We start from the raw sequence: 7,313 nt of genomic DNA on the forward strand, positions 1-7,313 counted from the left end.
AAAAATAGTTAATATTAAAACATGTGTTTTATACTTCTTTGATTGAAAAATATCTTATGAAAATGTCAAAGTACATTTTCATTGCTGTAAATGTTTCCAAAATTTACTGCTGTAAGGAAATAAGAAAGATGCATGAATCTAAAGCAACAACAAAAACCGTTGCATGATGTGATAGATCACATTTAATTAGAAGATTAATAATAACAATTTTAAAAAAGATAACAAATCAAACCTGCATGAATTTTCTTTAAAATCCATTTGAATCACCACAGTTTAACATCTTAATCATTATAAAACTTATAAGAGAATGCACTCAGACCCCACATTAATAATAAGTATCCTAGCAACCCCTTAGTTACAGAAGGCTGTAAATTTCTGTCTGTAATAAAACAAAGCAGAAATGACCAAAACTAATTGTTTATTCCTACAATTGTTCCCGTGACATAATCTACCAGGGATATGTATGAAAAAGATCAGATCCTTCTAAAGTCTTGCAGGGTAAAGTATAATGGTATACTAATGGTATACTCAATATTTTACAAAGTATAATGGTATACTAATGATATACACAAGCAGGGTACAATGTATAATAGTATACTAATGGTATACCCGCCATTGTTTATGAGAGAGTATACTATTGACGGTCAAATAGTATACAATACAATGCTATACTAATTCTATACTGTAATAGTATACTAAACAGTATAGAATTAGTATAGAATTGATATTAGGTGGATTTATCTAAGGGTGTGCGAAAAATTCCTTGATAACGTGTCAGAATCGAAAAAAATCTAGCTTGAACACCAGTAGATTATGTTTTGTTCCAATGTTGTGCGACAGATAACCGACGGGAAGTCGTCACGTGCGGTTCTAGGACGTCACCTTGTGTATGTAAAGTATTGGACCCTTGCAAAATCGAAAAAGGTGACCAATAGTCTGGTCTGAAAAAGCACAATGGTCTGAACAGTATACATGTACATGTACTATGTAACGTTGCGTTCGCTTGTGAGATTCATGGAATCGCCGATTCCATAATGTCGTTCATTTCGCATGAACTTCAAAAACAATTCTCGAATGAATAAACTTGAAACAAGTCTTTTCACACAATTTATTAGTAGCCTATGCATGCCTTCTACAAACTTTAACCACGCGACCTTATATTTAATTCTCAAATGGGAAGTACTAAAACGCAATTTATATCTTGTATTTACTGCCTGGTATTCTTATTCTTTCGTGTTGTTTTAATAAATACAATGCTCTGTACATTGTTTTTAATCTCTGAAACACAAAAAATTTCAACTAACGGCGGCTGTTGGAATAGAAAACGTTCTAACGTCGCGTGACAACGTGGTAACGTTCGGCGAAATGTACATATCTCATATGACGGCGTGACATATGTAAAATAATGGCAGCCGCCTTTGGAATATTGTATTACGTCATAGCTATGGGAGTTCATCAGAAATTGTTAACATAAGGGTCATATAGGTTTATCGTTGCAAACTCAGGGCAAAATACATATGAGTATAATGTACTATTTGCATAATGCATCAACTTTATAACAAATAGTTGCATATGGAAACATAATATGAATTTTCTTTTCCTTTGGTGTTGTTGGAGCATATAAGTGGGTTTCTCTATTCAACGAAAGATTTTGTCATTAACTTGGTAGATGGCAAGAAAAGAAAGATGGTGAAAATGCATGTGCATTAGTTTGTTGTTGTGGCCATCCTGAGATATATAACATACATGCTATTTGTCCGTCATATTGTCCGTCTGTATGCCCGTCCTTAATTCACAAATGGTGGATTTTGTCAAAACGTAAACGTACAAGGAGCATTTTCATGAAAACAATATGGACACTACGCACGTTTGTCAGTCTGTTCACCCGTCTTTCACAAAGATAGATCCTGCGATAACTGTAAAAAGAGAGAGATCAGTTCATGAAGCCTGGTCTATAGACGGTCGTTTATTTGGAGAAAACTTAAAGGTAGCTTATTCTAGTATGTTTCAATATAAACAAGCGGACTATAAAGGCCCCTTTTTCGAACCAGAGTTCCATCTCCTGGCACCAAAGTATTTCTTGTTACAAATCAGTTCTCTTCGTAGGATATATTCCTAGTAGATAATGAATTTCATTATGTTGTTCCATACAACAAGTACAACTTTTAATGATAGAGGTTTCTGTACTATTGGTCCAAATTGTGGAATGAACTGCCGTTAGAACTAAACAAAAAGTAAATATTTTCATATATTCAAAAACATCTTAAGACACTCTATTTCAGAGACTTCAAGGCATTGGTTTAAATCTTTTGATACTTGTTTTATATTCGATAAGAGTAGGTGCTAGTTTTTAAATGTTTGTAAGTTTTTACAGTTCAACACATATTTTCAAGGTTTGTCAAATTCAGTGTACTTGCTGCTACAAGCTCATTCTTGTACACCAGACTGGCGTTTCCGGTGATTTTATACATGCCGGCAAAACCCATCTGGCACCCCCATGCCAGATGACTCTCGTGCTGTTAATGACAACTATTGGTTCATGCACTGATAATATATTGTTTATGTACAAATACGAAAAAAGCAGGTACCTTTATAGTTTCTCTACGTTCCTTATAGCATATTTCTCGATTCAAAATACGTTAGTTTACCGTAAGAACATAACGTTACGCTACAAACGATAAAACTAAAATGGAACTTTATTGTGCGTAACGCAAAACATCATGACGTCAATTCTACTTACGGACGTTAATTTCCCGCGCTTTGTGTTCATTAATTCTGCTATAACAAAGAGTGCTACGTAATTATTTCTACCTGTTATTTGAAAAAAATACGGTATGTAAGAAAAATAATCTGCCAGAATAAAATGCTAACATATATATGATATGCAAGAAAAATATCAGTCATGTGTTTACGAATAGGATAGTAATATCCGTCCCTTCGGCAAGCCTCATTACCGCCCAATGCGCAGGTGCCCGGGGGACGGATATTTCTATCCGATTCGTAAACACATGACAGATATTATTAATCTGTAGAGTAGTGTGTGTGCTTTTCTTTTATTTTTTAATAATAAGTGCTGGCACCATTAACCAATGGGTTTGAACCTCTATATGCAGCCCGTCTGGGCGTACCATGTAAGGCTTTCAACACTGGTATTCGGCAATAGGGGTAAATGGTCTTAGGGGACAGGTTGCGGTCATGACTGTTTGTTTAAATAAAGTTATCATCATCATTATTTTTATCATCATCATCATCATCATATATTGTAATTATTATCATTATTATTATTATTATAATTATTATTATTATTATGATGATGATGATGATGTACAGCGCTTAGGAAAATGTTATTGTATAGAAAAAGACGTTTAATCAAATTATTAAGTTTCAGTAGATTGTCACCCAAGTGACATTTCTATGAAATTATTTCAGAATAAAATAAACCGTTTTTGACCAGCTGATTTTTAAGTTTCGCACTACATACATACAGGAAATCTAACTGCCACCTTTTTATCGAAGCAGATTTATCTTTACAGTCTTGGTAGAATGTCACCCAAAACATTCCTGAGAAATTACTTCATATTTTTCCCAGCAGCCTCTAATGAGATTATTTTCCAATATTCAACTTTATACAAAAAAAAATGGAAATTTAAAATAAGTGGACCAATGCTGCAAAAAAGAGCGCTGTTGTATGAAAGAGATGTAGAAAGTACAGTTGAAAGCTTCCATCATATGGTTGGAAAACTTCCGACTTCGGCACAACTACACATTACGTGTAATTTGTTGAGAAATAGACAGTGTTTCTAACGAAACTTGACGAGTGGAGAATTGATTATATAAGCTTCCTGACATTATCAAGGATTATGACCCATGTGACAAGTATAATATGGATGGAACTGGGTCGTTCTCCCGCGCATCGCCAGATAAATCTTTGTCTAAGTCTGCAAATGGGTTAGTTGTGGCGGTAAAACGTCAAAAGAATGGATTACAGTGGTTATGTGATAACATGGAAGGGATTTATTTTAAGATCCCTTTAGTGATTATAGATATCAGCAAGACCATGATGTTTTAGAAACTAAAATCTGAAAAATATACCTGTTGACAGGAAACACTATCGTAAGGCACAGATGACAAATGCATTTTTCACAGATTAAGTTATTTGATATGTACAGAAAATGATACATACTGGGAGTCATATGTTTCTGTTGCTTGATGATAAAGTTAGACAATGTGAAAGGTGCATTTATGTCTGCCATCATAACCCCTTGATAATTGAGTTATTAAGACAAAGACTTAGCACTACTAGAAACGGCTTCTAAGTTCTGTGATTGAAAAAAAATAGAACATGAGGAAAGTGTAAGCATTATTATGCTGGATCCTATTCAGTGGGTGATTATGTTATTTAAATAAATCAAACCACAGACAAAGTGCTTTTTGAAGTGTCGCATCAATTTCAGAAGCATGGCTGCCGATGCTTCAGTTGATGCTGTTGATGATTTCAAGAATATTCATAGAGGGTTTCCATAGGATCATTTAAGTACAATTACTTTAGAAAAGGGCCCACAGTTTCTGAGCTGATGGTATGTTTAGTTCTTACTGTATACATATAGGGAAAAGTGAACATGAGCCTTTGTGGATCTGTCATTTGTATGATTTGAACAATCTTTGTAGAGGGTTATCAAGCGAACATTTCTTTGAAGTTATGTCAAAGTCATACCAGCAGTTCTAAGTAAATATAGTTAAAATAGTTTTCCTTTTTAGCCCCGACAGCCATGTTTTTAAGCAATCAGATAGTTTGAATAACCGTTCTATATGGGTACCGGTCTTGGCAGAGAGTCACCCAAGGATCATTGGAGTAAATAGCTTAAAACCGGGACAGATATCTATGACAAGATTTTTTAAAAATTTTCAACAATATACAAATAAGGAAAAAAAGTGACCACAGCCTTTGACAGACATATTTTTGATGAACCAGAATATTTGAACACTATTTGTAGGAGGTCACCAAAGGATGGGTCTATTAAATAAATAAATAATTAGGCCAGCAGTTACTAACAAGAAGATTTTTAAAATTTCCTCTATATTGATGGCATAGTGCTGACACTCTTCATCCTTTTGAATTTTTACATCATTATTTTTTTTTAGAAAATACTACAGAATTTTTTTTATTTGCGCATGCACTGGCAGACATGTACTTTTTTGACAAATCGTAATAAATTGAACGATCTTGGTTAAGACTCAAGTAAGGAACATTTTTATGAAATCGTGTTGAAATTTCAACAGTTTTCAGGAGGAGATGTAGTTTGAAGCTGTTCCTAGTCTTTGTTCTGGCTGTCCATATATGCAACAAAGCGGAACGGTTTGAATGACATTGGAAGATGATCACCCGATGAAAACCAACGTTAATTTCAACAATTTCCTTGTTTCAGAGGAGACGTCTTTGTCCGGATAGACGAACGACGTTCGACAGACGGTGAATGATCACAACAACTCAACCAAGAATTTCGTACACCTGTGAGTTAAAATGGGGTTCCTTCGGCAGTAACTACGTCAATGGCCTCTTTCGTTGGAAAAGATTTACGTCGTTTATACAGTTTTAAAAGTTTCAGGATTCTCTATGATTTATACTTAAGAAATAATATATCTAATTTAGTGATTTCTTGCTGAATAAATCATTGTTTGGAGTTCAGATGCGAAGGAATTATATCACGAGGGCGCAGCCCGAGTGATATAATAATACGCATCTGAATGACAAACAATGATTTTATTCAAGATCAAATCACTAAATGAGATCTATTATTTCGATTCTAACACGTACATCCTTGACGGCATTCATTAAATATTTGCCCGTTTTCGATTGGTTTCTTTTCCAGCGCACCGCTATGCCGTTTCACGCTATGATGTAATAACTGTGACGTCAGAACAGTGAATTGTTGAATAATAATTCACTGTTTTCAGCTTTCTTTGTTTAATAGGAAAATGAATCGGATCGTGTTAGAATATTTATTATACAACTCCTAATATTAATCGGCGTTGCATAGTTGGTGATGTTGCTCAATGCTACATTTTACTGTGCTAAAGTCAGAATTAATTTCTGATGTAATGCAATGAAATTAATTACTTAAAATCACAAACAAGATTGCCCTAGATCGCTAACCTGAGAAACAACAATAACAGTGTAAACATGTTTGACCTAGTTATTTCATGAAAACAAATATTCTGACCAAATTTCATTAAGATTTGACCGAGCATGTGGTCTCTTGAGTGTAAACAAGCATTTTTCTTTGATTTGACTTAGTAACCTACTGTTTGGCCCCACATGACATAGATTCCATCAAGGCAGTCATTCTGACTTAATTTTATGAATATCCGGTGTAAAATGCAGCCTCTATTGCGTACCAAAGGTTTTTCTTTGATTTGGTGACCTAGTATTTTTCCCCAGATGACCCGAACTTGACCTAGATTTCATCCAGACAAACATTCTGATCAAATTTTATTATGATTAGACCTAAAATGTCGTACCTGTTGCATACACAAATTTTTAATATGACCAAGTGACCTAGTTTTTGACCCAGGATTACCCATATTTAAACATGGCCTAGATTTTATCAAGGCAATCACTCTGACTTAATTTCAGGAAGATCTGGTGTCCCTAAGGCATACAAAGGTTTTTTCTTTGATTTGACCTAGTGACCTAGTTTTTTATCCCAGATGACCAATATTCGAACTTGAATTAGATTTGATCAAGGCAATTAATCTGACTAAATTTCATGAAGATCATTGAAAATACAGCCTTAATCGTATACACAATGTTTTTCTTTGAAATGACTTTGTGACCTAGTTTTACACACAGATCACCCATATTCAAAGTTGATGTAGTCATTCTGACTAAATTTTATGAATATCCAGTGTAAAATGCAGCTCCTATTGCGCACACAATGTTTTTCTTTAATTTGTACGAGTGACCTAGCTTTTACCTTAGACAACCTATATTCGATCTTGACCTAGATTTTATCCAGACAAACATTTTGGTCAAATTTCATGAAGATTTGATGTAAAATGCAGTCCCTGAGGCATACACAAGGTTTTTCTTTTATCTGACCTAGTGACCTAGTTTTTGACCCCAATGACCAAAATTCGAACATGTATTAGATTTGTTCTAGGCAATCATTCTGACCAAATTTCATGAAGATGAATTGAAAATCACGTTTCCTTTGATTTGACCTAGTGACCTAGTTTTAGATACAAGATGACCCTTACTCAAACTTGATATAGATTTTATCAAGACATTCAATCAGACTAAATTTCATGAATAT

The sequence above is a fragment of the Mercenaria mercenaria genome, unplaced genomic scaffold (assembly GCF_021730395.1).
Source record: "Mercenaria mercenaria strain notata unplaced genomic scaffold, MADL_Memer_1 contig_1977, whole genome shotgun sequence".
Taxonomy (NCBI): domain Eukaryota; kingdom Metazoa; phylum Mollusca; class Bivalvia; order Venerida; family Veneridae; genus Mercenaria; species Mercenaria mercenaria.